This window comes from Sminthopsis crassicaudata, chromosome 1, assembly GCF_048593235.1.
Source record: "Sminthopsis crassicaudata isolate SCR6 chromosome 1, ASM4859323v1, whole genome shotgun sequence".
NCBI lineage: Eukaryota > Metazoa > Chordata > Mammalia > Dasyuromorphia > Dasyuridae > Sminthopsis > Sminthopsis crassicaudata.
In genome coordinates, this window is record NC_133617.1 from 498,300,614 (window position 1) to 498,316,891 (window position 16,278).

Here is a 16,278-nt window from a genome sequence, read left to right on the forward strand (position 1 = left end):
GCAGGCGCATTCAGCCCACCGAAATGCGACAGGGAGAGCGTAGGAAACCAACAGCCTCGCCAGTCTGGCCGGGATCGAACTGCGCAGCCGCAAAGAGAAAGCAGCAAGATTTTTTTTTTTTTCTTCCATGCCCTTGCTACCTGGTGGGAGGAGGGAGTGGCCGAAGGAATTAGAGGGAAACTGAAAGAGATGGGGGAGGAGTGGCATCGCTGCGGAGAACTGGAGGAATGTCATTCATGCTCCAGGGTTTTACATTTTCTTTAAAAGGTGAAGGAATCGTGTTGGCAGATTTTCCTAAAATCTCTTGGCTAGTCTAAAGACGATTTGCGAATGCTTTCTTTAAAACCAGAATTTTTTAAATTGCAGATCTCTATTGTTGTAGTTCGCATAAAAATCTCTACCAAATCAGAATACAAAGGTAATTACGTTTATGAAACTGGCTAGGACGGTAAGAGGCAAAAAGATGAATCTTGGATGGCAGAGAATCAATCTGCTCTGTTCCACTCAATTCAAACTTCATTCTTAGAGGATTTTAATCTATGAAATAACTGGTTGCTGAGGTAGGTCTTCTAAGCTATTAATTATTGCCACTAAGGTAGACCGTTCCGACTATTCTATTTTAAGGTGTTCACTAAAACATTTTCTTCCCACCAGGTCATACACTCCCTCTCTTCTCCAGTTTTGGAAGAGTGTTCACATCAAGCAGAGGGAGGTTTTTGTTTGCTTTTTTACTGAAACAATTTCTGGCTTTAAGATCAATCCTGAAAGCAAAGACCAGTAAAATGCACCTTAGGTTTGTTTGTAATCGTTTTTTATGACTATTATGCTATTACTATAACACTATCATGTCATCAAACAAATAGTTCTTATTTTCTCCTCCCTCTCTGTTTCTTTTCTTGGTGACCCCATCAGCTTCTAATAGTGTAATTATCAATTTTATGCAGATATCTTGTCTTTATAACTCATTTTATATTAAGTTTCATCTCCTCTGAATTTCAGTCCTGCCTCAATGCCTATTGGGCATTTCAAACTGTACGTTCTGGAGACATCTGAAACTCATTATGTCTAAAACTGAACTCATATTTCCCCTAAACCTTCCAGTCTTTCAAGCTTTCCTATTTCTGTTTAAGACTGAGCCTTCCTGACAGTATCCCAGCTTTGTAATGTTGTGGTCTTTGATTCTGAATCCCTATAGGCCCATATCCAGACCTCTTTCCTCATTTCCTACCTAATTCTTTCTTCCCCGAAAGTCTCAATTCAGTACTACCTGTGCTATTCTTCCTCCTAGAATGCCTATTCCATGCAGTGGTCCTCAAACTTTTTAAATAGGGGGCCAGTTCACTGTCCCTCAGACTGTTGGAGAGCCGGACTATAGTAAAAACAAAAGCTCACACTCTGTCTCTGCCCCTCAGCCCATTTGCCATAACTGCAGGCCGCATAAACGTCTTCAGCGGGCAGCATCTTGCGGGAGGGCTGTAGTTTGAGAACCCCTGCCATATGGGGAAAAAAAATCCCTTCATATTAAATCTTTTCCTGTCCCACTCCTTCCATCATGTTTGATTTGTGGGAAACCTAGTATCCTACTAATAACATGGCCTCCCTGGTCACCCTTTCCAGTACTTGCCTAATTTTCACTTATTTTCCTCATTCAAGATGGAATTGGAATACTCCTTTCTGCTAATTTCCACTAACGTTGTCTCCTATTTCCTCCATCCAATATACTCTGCTACTTTGAGGTTCATGCAATCATATCTGGCATCCAATTTAAAAATTTATTGTCTATAGCCCTCCAGTTTACTCTCTTTCATTCTTCAATATGCTCAGGACCAGGCTTATAATTTTTTTCTTGCCCAAATCTTGTTCTCATACTAAGGGACTTCAAAATGTATATTGACACCCCCCCAACCACTAAATACCTGTCTTCCAACTTCCTGTGACCTATTTCTTCACCTCACATCAGTTAAATGCAAATATAGTCATTCTTTTGATCTTATCATCAACCACAAATGTTCCATTTTCAAGAATTCCAAAATGTCCTTATCTAATTATAATATTTTGGTTTTCTACTTCTCCCTTTGCCTTCCCTTACCAAACTCTACTCAATCCACATCATGACCTACAGTCTCTTGCCCTTTCAGTTGTCTCACCAGGGTGACACAGGGTGTACAGGCCACCAACCCTGTACAGCCATTCTATCTTTTACTCATCTTGACCCATTAGTGAACCAGTTTAACTTTATACAATCCTCTTCTCTTCAGTCCCTAGACCCCTTATATTTCTGATTGAGCCCTGCCAAGTCTCTGCCTGAAACTACTCCTACCATCTGCTATCTTCACACACATGGACACACACACACATACACACACAGTCTTGCAATCACAACCTTAATTACACAATTACACAACCTCAATTGAGCCTCAATCTCAAATGAGATTCCAGCTCACCAGAGTTTGGACTGCACTCCCCTATGTTTGTTTAGCTACTGTGTATAATTATGTCATTGAGAACTCACATTGGATGCTGGATGCTGAATGCTGGATTCTTGGAGACAATAGTCTCATTCATCCCTGGGACCAAACCATGGATCCATTTGGTCCCAGTAAATCTCTCCCTTTCAAATAAAATATTAAAAACTCTCTAATCTCTATCTTGCCTCAGTTTCTCCAGCATTATATTTGGAGGCCCCAGCGAGATATTAGAAACTGAGTCAGGACAATAAAAGAGAATATGGCACAACAATCTACCACATTAGTTCAGGTCCTCATCACATCTCACCTAGATTTTTGCAATAACCTTCCTGCCTCAAGTGTCTATTGATTCCAGTCTATTCTAAATGTTTCTGCCAAATTATTTTTTTTTTAAGTTTTAAAGTTTAAAGTTCAGTTTTTTTAAAGTTCAGATCTGACCATGGGATCCCTCAATTTAAGAAAATGAAGAGAAAGGGAAAGGATAAGTATTTTGATAGTGCCAAACATTGTGCTATATGCTTTGTAAATATTTTCTTATTTGATCTTCCTGATAACCTTGCAAGATAGATGCTATTATCTGCTTTTTACAATTAAGGAAATGAGGCTAAGGAAAATTAAATGGATTGCTCAGGGTCACACTTAGTAAGTATCTGAGGCCACATTTGAACTAGGTCTTCCTGACTTCCTACTTACTACTTCTCAGTGTTATATCCACCTAGCTGCAAAGGGAATTACAATGTTTTCCTGCTGACTCTAGGATAAAATATAAACTCCATTGCTTAGTTTTAAAAGGTTTTCACAAGTTTGTTCTCATTTTTCCACTTTCAGTGGATATTACACCCCATCCCATACTCTGAACCAGCCAAATTGGCCTCTTTCTCACTGACACATCCCCTCTCTGAATATTTGTACTAGCTGTCTCCCATTCCTGGAATTCATAATCTCTGTAACTACCTCAAAGAGTTATTTCTGCTTCTAAGATGCATTTCTGATTCCATCTTGCACCTGAAACTTTTCCTGATGTCCCCATTTGCTGATGTCCTCTCTCTCAAATTATCTTACATCATCTCCCTCATTATCATCATTATCATGAACAAAAGCAAGCATGTAAGGACTTACTGCATTACAAGTACTTTTAAAAAACAACAAAACAAAATAAAACAAAAAAGAAAAAAATCATGGTCTCCCTAAATTTGTCTTCTAATACAAGACAATATGCAAGCTACCATATATATACCAGAAACCCTGAGGGTCTTCCTCCTGCCAGATTCATTAATTTATTTAGATTTTTTTTGGATTAAGTGAAGAAATTCTTTGCTTCAATTGCCACAGAACGAGTGCTGCCTTAATCACTGAATGGATGTGGTCTTAGTCAAACTGAGACCTGATGCAGACCTTAGTTTAAAAAGACCAAGGTCTCCCATTTGCACCCAGGGCCATCTCCAGTTGACCTGATCTATATCTGGGCCTTGGACCCAGATGGCTCTGGAGGGGAAAGTGAGGCAGGTGACTTCGACCAGCTCTCTCAAACTGAAATCCAATTCATTCGCATGTCATGTCCTGATGTCTTGGTCCTTCCAAAAAGGACAAGTAACAATACATATTGATACCTACATGAGATATATACATACACACACAATAGATATATACAGTGTAATAGGAAGTAGTATCAAAGAAGAAAAGCATCTCAAGGGAAGGTAAAACATTGAGCTGAGTCCTAAAAAAACAGGAGGCAAAGGTGAGCAGAAAGTATATTGCAGTATGAGGGATAGCCATTGAAAAGACACTGGCTTGGAAACTGGGTAGGATTATCATGTGCAAGGAATAGCAAGAAGATCAGGATTTCTATATCTTAGAATGTAAAGAGTGTAAAGGAGCCTAGAAAGTTAGAAGGGTCCAGATTATAAAAGGTTTTAAAAGCCAAAGTATTTAGATTTGAACCTGGAAGTAACAGGGAGCCACTAAAATTTATTGAATAAGGAGGTGACCGAGACAGAGCTATTAAGGAAAATTATTTTGGAAGCTGAGTAGATGTTGATTAGAGTGGGAGGGAATTGAATTAGAGAAATCTAACAAATTATTTTAAAGTAAAGGTGTGAAGTGGTGAGGATCTATACCAGGGTAGTTGTGGCCATGTAAGTGGAAAGAAGGGAAATTGTATGAGAAATGTAAAGGTAAAAATAACAAGATTTGGGAACATATTGTATATATGGTATAAATGTGACTAAGGAATACAGAATAATACTAAAATTGCAAGCCTGACTAAGAAAATAGTGGTGCCCTCAAAAATAACTGAGAAATTAAGAAGGGAGGATTAGGGAGGTGAGAGGTTTTTTGTTTGTTTGTTTGTTTGTTTGTTTTTTATGGACTTGAGTTCAAAGTATCTCCAGCATATCCAGTTCAAGATGTCCAATAAGTTATTAGTTGTTTGATACTGAAAGTAAGGAGAATTAAGACTAGATAAATAGATTTGGGAGTCATCTTTATAGAAATACTAATCCAATGAATAGGGGTAATAATATTACCAAGATAGTGTAGATTGAGAAGAAAAGAGAACAGAGACCATAATTGGCAAGTCTAGCTTGAATAAAGACTGCTTTTAATTGAAATACGAATATACATGCGTATTGGCTTTATGTTTAGGCTTTAAGTAGGCAGACAGACACACTTCTCTCTCTCTCTCTCTTTCTCTCTCTCTCTCTCTCTCTCTCTCTCTCTCTCTCTCTCTCTCTCTCTCTCTCTCTCTCCACTCCTTCCCCACCCCCACCCTTCCACCTCTATTTTACTCAAAGCTTATATAAAGGAATTGTTCATTTATATTTGTGTTCTCAGTGCCTATCACAATGCCTGGCACACAGTAGTTAATAAATACATGTTGATTGGTTATGTGCCAGGCACTGTGGATATAAATATAAAGAATGGAATAATCTTTACTGACAAGAAACTTAAATTCTAAGGGAAGAAAATACAATAAATATATAAATTTACACCATAAATATAAAAAGTAGAGAGACAGTAGATAGAGTGCCAGTGGCTCTGGAGTCAGGTGTTCAAATCTGTCCTCAGACACTAGCTGTGTGATCCTGGGCAAGCCACTTTACTGTCTCAGTTCCTTATCTATAAAAATGAACTAAGAAGAAAATTGTAAACCATTTAAATCTTTGCTAAGAAAAATTCAAAATTGGATCATAAAGTCAGATGTAATTGAAGCAACTCTGTGTGTGTGTATAAGTTGGGCCCCATTGTGTAGTGAGAATTATATATGATAAGGAGGCTGTCATTGTGTGGCTCCAAGAGAAGTAGAATGGACTCTTCTTTTTCCACCTATCTCCAAAAGAGAGTTTCATTCCCTGAAGCAGGGAGAGTAAGAGGTTGGGTCCAGAAGCCACTCTGCTCTCTTTAGAGAGAGGAGATACCAAGCTAGAATGATATCTTTTGGTCCCTTTAGTCTTGATGATACAATTGGGTTCAATCTAACTGATTGCTTTCTCATTTCTGAGGGAAAGGAGGACTGTAAGCTCTATATGTTTTTCCAACTAAATACTGGCTTCCCAATTAACCTACATGGTGAAAAGCAAAAAAATTACATAAATCCAAATCATAGCAAAATAGAAATAAGAGGTCTACATAGAATATATATCATGATACAGAATGAAGGAAGTCTTTCATTGGTAGTGAAATAATTCAACTAAGACTGTTTCATCTTCACTTCACTTCAGTCTCTTGAAGAACAAGCTGGAGGGGACTTGATGGAGACTGTTAACTTTTCTCATGTCTTCCTAGTCTTTTCCTTCACAAAAGTTGGGGATTATTCTCTTCCAGCTTCATTCTTAAAGCTAGAAATCAGAAGCTCCTGAATAAACTGGACGTTTGAGGAATCCCAAAAAGGATTTGAACCTTGATGAGTTTCAAAAGATTATAGAAAGCTAGAACTTTCACCAATCCCACTTCATTCTACACCAAGGTCAGGGCAGAACTTTCATCTTCACCAATAAGAAGAGAATCTCATACCAATGGACTTTGGAATAAAGGTTAAATTTCTACCTTGGGCTGAAGCAATTTGAAATCCCTTGCAAAAATCATCTAGGACAAGTTCAAAACTCATGCATGTGCAGCATAAATAAAACCATCAGTGTTTTAAAACAATAATTTTTCTGACTGGGTGGACGCCCATCAGTTGGAGAATGGCTGAATAAGACATGGTATTTGAATGCTATGTAATATTATTGTTCTATAAGAAATGATCAGCAGGATCATTTCAGAGAGGCTTGGAGAGACTTACATGAACTAATCCTAAGTGAAAGGAACAAAACCAAGAGATCATTATACATGGCAACAGCAAGATTATACAATGTTATTAATTCTGATAGACATAGCTCTCGTCAACAATGAGGTGATTCAGACTAGTTCCAGTGATCTTATGATGAAGAAAGCCATCTGCACCCAAAGAGAGGACAGTGGGAATTGAATGTGGACCACAACATAGAATTTTCATTCTAATTGTTTGTTTGCATTTTGTTATTTTTTTTTCCTTTTTGATCTGATTTTTCTTATGTAGCATATTTGTGGAATATGTGTAGAGGAAATGCACATGTTTAACATATTGGATCCCTTGTTGATTGGGGGAGGAGAGGAGGGGAAGGGAGGGAAAAATTAGAACACAGGATTTTATAGTATAGGGGTGAATGTCTATGAGTTTTTCCCCCTGAGGCAACTGGGGTTAAGTGACTTGGCCAGAGCCACACAGCTAGTGTAAAGTGTCTGAGGCCAAATTTGAACTCAGATCCTCCTGATTTCAGGGCTGGTGCTCTATCCACTGCACCACCTAGCTGGCCCCATAGGGGTAAATGTTGAAAATTATCCATGTATATATTTTGAAAATTTAAAAAAAATTGAAAAAAAAGCTATTTAGCTGCAAAGATAATAGGCCTATATATAATGCAATTTAACTATAAGGAACAATTAATATGCAATCAATAGACATTACTATTGTATAAATATAATAAAACATAGTCAACACCAAAATAAAAACAAATATTCTCAAACATGCAGTAATTCATATGAACAGTAGTAAATACAGACAATTGTATGCACTATCCTTTTCACATAAACTATCTCAGTATTGTCTGGAGACATGTGACTATATCTTCAGGTTTACAGGTTATATCATAACTTAGCCTAGTGCCAGGTCTAATAAGCCTAGTTCTCTTGTCTATGACTGAAATCTTAATTCCCATATCCTAACTAATAGTTGGTATGAACTGACCATCAAGATCATTGAAGACTTACATGTCTGTGCCTGGACTAGCAACCATTCCAGGTTAGGTATCAATATTTTCAATATTTGGGGGTTGAATCCATACCCTATCAGTCTCTATAGCTGTTTTTGTTAAGAAAGGAGTTGCCTTTGGTTTAATTTTCCTGTTCTAATAATCATTTCATCACTTTTAGTGCCTATATCTGGGTCAGAAAAAATTTTGTTCAGTTAGTGTATAATCTCTTTTTCTCAGCCTCTTCCTATGTAAGTGTCCATTATTTCTCTCCACCTGCTCAATAAAAAGTTCAACTAAATCTCCTGTGTATAATAGATGGTTGTAGTGAATGTTCTCTATAAGGTCCCCTTCATTTCCTGGACCTATTTTGTGAAATGAGCAAGTCACTCAGTCTCTCAATAATTTTTTCACATTTATTTTTAAAACTTTAACTTCAAGATTCTCTCCCTTTCTCCTTTTTTATCCCTTACCCTAACTGAGAAGGCACATGTAAAGTTATGCTAATATTTCTATAAAAGTCATGTTGCAAAAGAAAGCAGATTCTCCCCCCCAAAAAAAAAGCCTTCAAGAAAAATAAAGTTTTAAAAAAAGTATATTTCAATCTCTATTCAGACACAATTAGTTCTTTAGATATGAATAGCATTTTTCTCATGAGTTCTTCAGAGTAGTTTTAGATCATTGTATTGCAGAGAATAGTAACAACTTTCACAGCTAATCATCCCACAACCTTACCATTAATTTGTCCACAGTACTTTTCACTTTACATGAGCTCATGGAGGATTTTCCAGGTTTTTCTGAGAGCATCTTGCTCATCATTTCTTATAGAAGAATAATAGTCTATCATAATCACACACCACAATTTATTCAACCAATCCTCAATTGATGGACATCCCCTCAATTAATTCTTCTCACTTCACTTAGCATCAGTTCATGTAAGTGTTTTGAGGCTTTTCTGAAAGCAGCCTGCTCATCATTTCTTACAGAACAATATTTCATTACATTTATGTAGCATAACTTATTCAGCCATTCTCCAAACGATGACATCCACTCAATTTCCAATTCCTTGACATTACAAAAAGGCTGCTACAAACATTTTTGCATTGTGAGTTTGTTTCCTTCTCTTATGATCTCTGGCATGCAGACCCAGTAGATACTCTGCTGGACAAAAGAATATGTATAGGTTTATAGTCCTTTGGACATAGTTCCAAATTGTTCTCCAAAATGGTTAGATAATTTTATTGAATTATTTCTTTATGCATGCTTGCAATATTTTCTCCTTGACCTGGGAGTTTTGGAATTTGGCTATAATATTCCTGGGAGTTCTCATCTCGGGATCTCTTTCAGGAGAGCATCAGTGGATTTTTTTCCATTACTAATTTACTTTCAGGTTTTCCTTGAAAGATGATATTGAAGGTTTTTTTTTTTTTTAATCATGACTTTCAGGTAAGCCAATAATTTTAAAATTATCTCTTCTAGTTCTATTCTCCAAGTTAAGTGTTTTTCCAATAAGATAATTCACAGTGTTTTCTATTTTTTCACTCTTGATTTTATTTTATCATTTCTTGATTTCTCATAAAGCCATTAGCTTCCAGTTGATCAAATATGCTTTTCCTTAGTGACCTTTTGACCTCTTTCCCATTTGGCCAATTTTGCTTTTTAAGGCATTCTTCTTGTTAGCTTTTTGTATTTCCTTTTGAACCACTCCTATTTCTCTTTCCAATTTTTTTTTTCTCTTCCTCTCTAACTTGATTTTCAAAATCCCTCTTGAGCTCTTCCATGATCTGAATCCAATTCTTATTTTTCTTGGAGGCTTTGAATGTAGGAGTTTTGACTTTGTTATTTCCTGGGTGTGTATTGTGATCTTCCTTGTCCCATAGTAACTTTCTATGGTAAGAATCCTTTTCTGTTGTTTGCTCATTTCTGCAGTCTATTACTTGCTTTTAACTCTTTGTTTAAGTAGGGCTTTTTTTCCAGGATTGAGGATTCACAATGTCCTAAGCTTTAAGAGTTTTGTGCAGCTAATCCTTCTAGGGAACTTGTACTATGAGCCAATACTGCAATCTGGATCTCAGTATGACTAAAACACAAGAGTCCTGCCTCAGAGCTACTTAAGAGGCCCCTGTAATCTCCTTCTAACCAGCAATTCAGTCCCTTTACCTATAGACTGAGATCTCCAGAAGCTGCTGCTGCTGCTGCCTCTTCTATTACCACTAGGTTCCCAAAGCCAACTCTGGGTTTCCTAGTTCTTCCCTTACAGCTTCATGCAACAAAACTTTCCTGACAACCTTCCAAATTGTCCTTGGATTCTGTGGGTTGAGAGGTCTGTATTGCCATCTCTGCTTCCTCTAATTCAGAGGCTCCGAGTCCTGTTTCTGGTTTGCTGGAGCCAGGACTGTGCTGGACTGACCTGTGCTGAGAATATGCTTCAGTCCCAACATGGTGCAATAGATCTTTCCTGTTACTTTCTAAGTGGCTGTAAAATTACTCCACGGTTTTTTTCTTTTTCTCTTTTTTTTTCCTGGGTTCTGACACTCAATAACTTGTTTAGCATTATAATTTATTTTTTTTTATTATAGCTTTTTATTGACAAGATATATGCATGGATAATTTTTCAGCATTGATAATTAGCATTATAATTTAAAAGTATTTGGAGAAGTTTGGAGGAGATTATGAGTGAATTCCTACCTTTACTCTGCCATTTTGGTTCCACTTCTCACATTACTTTATATCAGTTAGTTTTCCATCTTGTGAGTCCCTGCAATGATGAGTCCTATCCTTGACTTCCTCAGAAATAATAATCTGGATGTATGCACTACATAAGTCCAAGACTAAAAACCATTTGCTGCCTAGCAGATAATTAAGAATACCTTTAACTCTTGGCATTGTGTATTGGTCCACTTTAGTCTTTTTGTTCAAAGTTTGATAATTAATATACATCCATACCATTTCATTTTTCTTAGACATCACTACTGTGGGTGATAGATAATAGCTACTAGATTCTGTGATAATGCCATTAACTGCCATTTCTATGAAATAATTTGATGTCTCTTATCATGGGCAGGGGAGTCCTCCCAAGTTCTTTTCTGGTCAATAATTGGTAAGTTAGATTTTGTGGATTAGAACACATCCTACATCCCATTCATGAAATGAGCATAAACCTGTTCTCTTTCTGAATTGCAACCTCAACCTAGCCTTCCACTCTCCTGGTATTAGGGAATCCCCAAAGTCAAATCCCTTAGAATTCATGACAAAGCATGAACAATTGAGGGTCCTGAAGCCTCATTAGAACCTCTTGCCTCTATTTTCTTGTAAGCCTCCATATAGTTTACATGGATGGTCAAAGTGCCCAGGTGTTAGTTCCCAGGTTGTTTCTCACAGAGAATTCTCCACAGAGAATAGCATTGAACACTGCTCCAGTTTTTACCTGATTGTCTCAGGTTCTGTTACTATGGCTCATCACAGGTGGTGCTGTTGTCCTGCTTTGCTCTTTTATTCCCAAGGCCTAGAGCTTGTGGCTAAACTATGTGTATTATATTCATCTCTATAGCTCAAGGGTATCTGTCTCACCTCAACCATTGTTGGCAATGGTTTCTTTGTCTGCATAGATCTAATGCTATCAATTACACTAGTGTCATGTACCTGAAACAGTGCCCACAGTGTATTTTTTCTAAATCTAAGGATTCACAATGCCTATCTGTATCAGGTTATCTCCTTCTTGCAGCACAATATTAGAGACAAAGTTAGCATAAAGATCTTCTGATTCACCTCCCTCAAACATCTGAGCAAAAATTTGTATACATTCTTGCCAGATAACATCAACATATAGCAAAAGTATTTATACATTTAGTAGAATTTCTACCATATCAATAAATAAAAATTGTGTGTGTGTATGTGTGTATATGTATGTATGTATCTCAAGAAACCTTACCTGGCAAGTACTTAACTGAATATATGCTGGCCAGCCAACCGCTTGTCCTTTGACTCTTGTATGAATTTTATATAATTTGAAACTTACAGAGATTGGGGAGAGAGCCACATCTTTTTCTGTCTCTCCTATTCTGAACTTGCAATAAAATTCTTTCTAATACTTATTAAACACACACAATCTCTCTCTCTAGGCTGGTTCTGAGAAAATCAAGATAGAAAGAAAATTGTCCCAGCTCTCATGGAAAAAAGCAAATGGGCTCCTCAGCCCTCCAAAATATCTTACAAATTAAGTGAACAGAAATTATATTTCAAATACAAGTATTTGTAAAATGTATAAAATTGTTTGGAAGGGAAGGCACTATAATTCAAAGGATCAAAAAAGACTTTGTGGAAAAAAATGATACTTTACCTGAGTCTTGGTAGAACAGAGGAACTTTAGCATGCGAAATAGCCAGTTCAAAGAAATAGATAAAGGTAATGGAGTGAATGAAGTATATCACCTGTAATAGGAAACTAGTTAATAAAGAGTCAATTCTGCTTTTAGAAGTGCCTGATGACTTGAAATGAAGAAACTTAGCTTTCCATTTCTTACTATGGTCACCATTCTGTAACTTTTTCTTGTCTACTTAGTAGTGAACAAGAACATATGTGATTTGGTTGGATAAAATTTCTTGAGTCAGAGCTGCAATTCTGTGCTACTCCTATGAGAAGTAGATCGATTATAAAATTGGGTACTTTTTTGCTCCTTTCCTCCATTTTTCCCTTTTGGGGGAAATATAGAAAAGTTAAGCCAAGATTACAGATCTGGAGACTTACTAACTACCACAATTGACTCCAATAAGTTCCACTCCTTGTTTACCCACTAAAATGTTAGTCTTATAAATTTTACTTTCATTTGAGTAAGACAAAGGAAGATTGAACACACACATACACACATAACACAAAAAGGTGTGTACAAAAATAATAGTAATTACAATAATAACAATAGTTAGCATTTATATAGCACTTTAAGGTTTACAAAATACTTTATAAACATTATCTCATTTATGAGCATCAGCTCAGAGTTAAGTACCATTATTATCCCCATTTTATAGATGAGGAAACTGAGACCCACAGAGTTAAATGACTTATCAAGAACCACAGGGCTATTAAGTATTTGAGGTCAAATTAGAACTCCAGTTCTGTGCTCTAATCATGGTGCATCTAGATGCAAACATTAATATCATCACACTCAATGAGGAAAATACATAAATTCAAAAGTAAAATATAGGAACAGGGAGAAGGAGAAGAGATTAAGAGGAAGAATAAATTCAAGGGGGCATTAGTTATAAGCAAAATTATTCCTCCAATTTATGAGGATTACAAGGAAAGAAAGAAATCGTAAGAAACTGTGATCAAGGCCTGGGTGAAGGGACAAAAAAAAAAAAAAAGTCAAGTAGTGGTGTGGAAAAAGATTACATCAATTAGAGATCATTAGTGTTGAACATATTCCTTTCTTACCCTTTTCTTCTTTATATAGAAAGTGGGGGTGGAATGAAAAGAAAGGAAAAAATATAAGGGAGGAAAACCATAACCATAACTATGATTGTGAATGGGATGGACTCACCCATAAAATCAAAAATAATAGTATAATATATTTCAAACCAGAAGGTAATAAGGAGCTTATTTGAAACATTAAGATTCATGAAGTTAAAATAAGAATCTAGAGTAAAATCAATTATGCTTAAGCTGAACTCAGAAAAATCAAAAGTAGAAATTATGATCTCAAGCAAAATAAAAATAAATTGGAAAAAAGTGAAAAGCAGGGAAACCATATTATGTTTAAAGATACCATAGTCAATATCACTAACATATATGCATAAAAGAGCATAACATCTACATACATAAAGGATAAGTTAATTACAAGGAGAAAAAAGATGTTGGAGACCATATTGAATTCTATTCAGCTGTAGACAAATATAATAAAAAGATAAGCAAGTAAGAAATTGAAGAGTTGTAGTAAATTTTAGAAAAAGTAGATGCTATTTCTGATGATTGGTAAGTAGAAATAGTATAAATACACATATCTGTACATATATATGTAAACATGTACATATAATATTTACATTTTATACCTTTAAAAATTCACAATATATCAGAGCATAATAATCTACAATTACAAAAAAGGAAAAAATATCACACACATCTAAAGATAAAACAATAAACACTAAAAACAAAAGAAAAATTATATTCAATAAAGAACCTTTGAAAAAAGGATTAAAACTTATTAGATTTATCCTAAAAGTGGTAGGTCAGAGGTCAAGTTATAGAAACTACAATTGAGAATTTAATCATAGAAAATGACATTAATGAAGCAAAATACCAAAACTTTAGGTATAAAGCCAAAGCAGGACATCAACAAAAGAAACAAAGAATACAACAGTGAATTAGGCATTCAACTCAAACAAAAAAGCTACAACTAAAAAAAAAACCCCAACAACTAAACACCAAAGTAAAAATTATAAAAAACAAATAAACATGTACCCTCCAAAAAAAAAAAAAAAACTAAGGGGGGAAATGATCTCTATGTGTATTTTTTAAAACTGAAGTTCTTTTTCATTATTGCAAAAAAAAAAATAGAAAATAAGAGGAAGTGCCCAAGAATATGGAAATTACTGAATATATAACAGAATATAAATGTAATAAAATATTACAGCAAAAGAAACAATAAAATAATTGTTTCAGGGAAAAGTAGGCAAACTTGTATGAACTGATACAGAGTGACATAAGCAAAAACAGGAGAACGCTTTATACAATAATAACAATATTGCAAATAAACATGATTTTGAAAGACTAACACTCTTATCAAAGTGTAATAAGAGTAGGCCCCACATGTGTAATGAGGCATGTGTAGCAAGAAGACTGTTGTTACATAGCTTGAAAGGCAAAATTACAAGCTTTACTATCTTCTTCTCATATCTTTTTCCAAGAGAAATGTTCATTCTTGCCAAGAAGCATAAGTTTGGCACCAGATGCCATGCTGCTCTCCTCAGCAAGTAGGGAAACCAGGCTAGAATTCTATCTATTGTGCTATTTAGTAGTGTCTGACTTTTCATAACCTGAGGACCATACTGTGGAACCATGGACAAGGATACTGAAATGGCTTACCATTTCCTTTTCCAGTGGATTGAAGCAAACAGAACTAAAATCACTTGCCCAGTCACACACCTAATTGTCTGAGGCCAAATTTGAATGCACATAATCCTGACTCCAGGCTCAGAGTTCTATTCACAGAGCCATCTAATAGGTCAATTTATATCTATCTGCTGCATTAAATATGATTAGTCTACAGGAGATGATAAATTCAATATAAGTTCTGATTGTTTTGCCATTTCTGAGGATAAAGAGGACCTAAGCTCTATAAGCAAGGCTTATCCTCTGTCCCACTAAATATCAATGAACATACATAGTGAATAGCAAAGAGTGTATCCAAATCATAGCAAAAGAGAAATCACAGAAGAGGTACACATAGGAGAATATACAAATTGAAGGAGCTCTCCATTATTGAAGGAGAAAGATAATGTAATTCAACCAAGGGTTTTTGATCTCACCAAGAGGGGAATTCCTCTTAGTCTCTAGTATAGCAAACTGGAGATAATGAATTGATAGATTCTGCTGCATCCTTTCATATCTTTCCAGTCTTTTTCCTTTAGCAACCTAAAGTGGGGTCAACTTCACCTATCTTCCCTCTCAAAGCCAGGAGCTCCTGAAGTGACAAATTTAGAGTTCTTGAAGGGAACTGGTGCTTGAAGAATATGAAACTTCCTTTAAGTCCTCACTGGCCAAGAACCTCACCTCTCATCAACTCTGCCTTGTCCCTTACTCAGGGCAAGGCCACCAATTTCACAAATAAGGATATAGTTTCATATCAATGGACTTTAGGACAGGGCTTACAAATGCAATGACTACTAAGACATAATGACAAATATCTATAACCTTAGTTGAGAGAGCTGAGAGGCTGAGTCTGGTGGATCTCTTGAACTCTAGGAGTTCTAAATTGCAATAGGCTATGCTGCTGTAGTGTCCACAGTAACTTTAGTATTAATATGAACCCTATGGTTCAGAAGGAGACAGGGTATTAGTGCATCAGAATTATGAGGTAGCCTAAGGAAGGGATAATTGGCTTAAGTTGTAAATGAAACATACCAAATTTCTTGTGACAGAGTGGTATCAGACATATAACTAGCCTCTGTATTTCTAGCTTGTGTAAGATGAAAAGACACAAGACAAAAAAAATATATAGTAATCAACCATAACACTAGAGAACTAACAATGAAGTGAGGTACCAATTTATCATAGAGAAATGACAGAATAAAAATGCAAAATGACATACCCATGTTCAGACATGGCTAATGTGAAGATTTGTTTTGCTTAACTGTTCATTTGTTACAGAAATTTTATTTTTATTTCAAGTGTTGTGCAGGGGAACAGAAAAAAATGGGAGGGATAACAATTGTGCTGGCAAGAATTTTTTTTTAAAAGAAAAGAGTCATTGGAGAAAAATTTAATGAAAAAAAAGAGCAAAAGGAAATTCAGAAAGTGGCACAGAGAATAAGAACAGCTTTGAAAGT

The 16,278-nt window shown here is 35.9% G+C and overlaps 1 protein-coding gene across 5 annotated transcripts in view; it reads right to left on the bottom strand.

Moving 5' to 3' along the window:
* SPIN1 (spindlin 1) overlaps window positions 1-16,278 on the bottom strand; it is a 211,735-nt gene that overhangs the window by 100,832 nt on the left and 94,625 nt on the right. Inside the window, exon 1 of one of the 5 annotated variants that reach the window (XM_074281492.1) lies at window positions 20-81. The exons of the other annotated variants lie outside the window; for them this stretch is intronic. The gene's annotated coding sequence lies outside the window, so the exon portion shown is untranslated. Of the gene's footprint in view, window positions 1-19; window positions 82-16,278 lie in introns of those variants that run through there. 5 annotated transcript variants of the gene reach the window in all.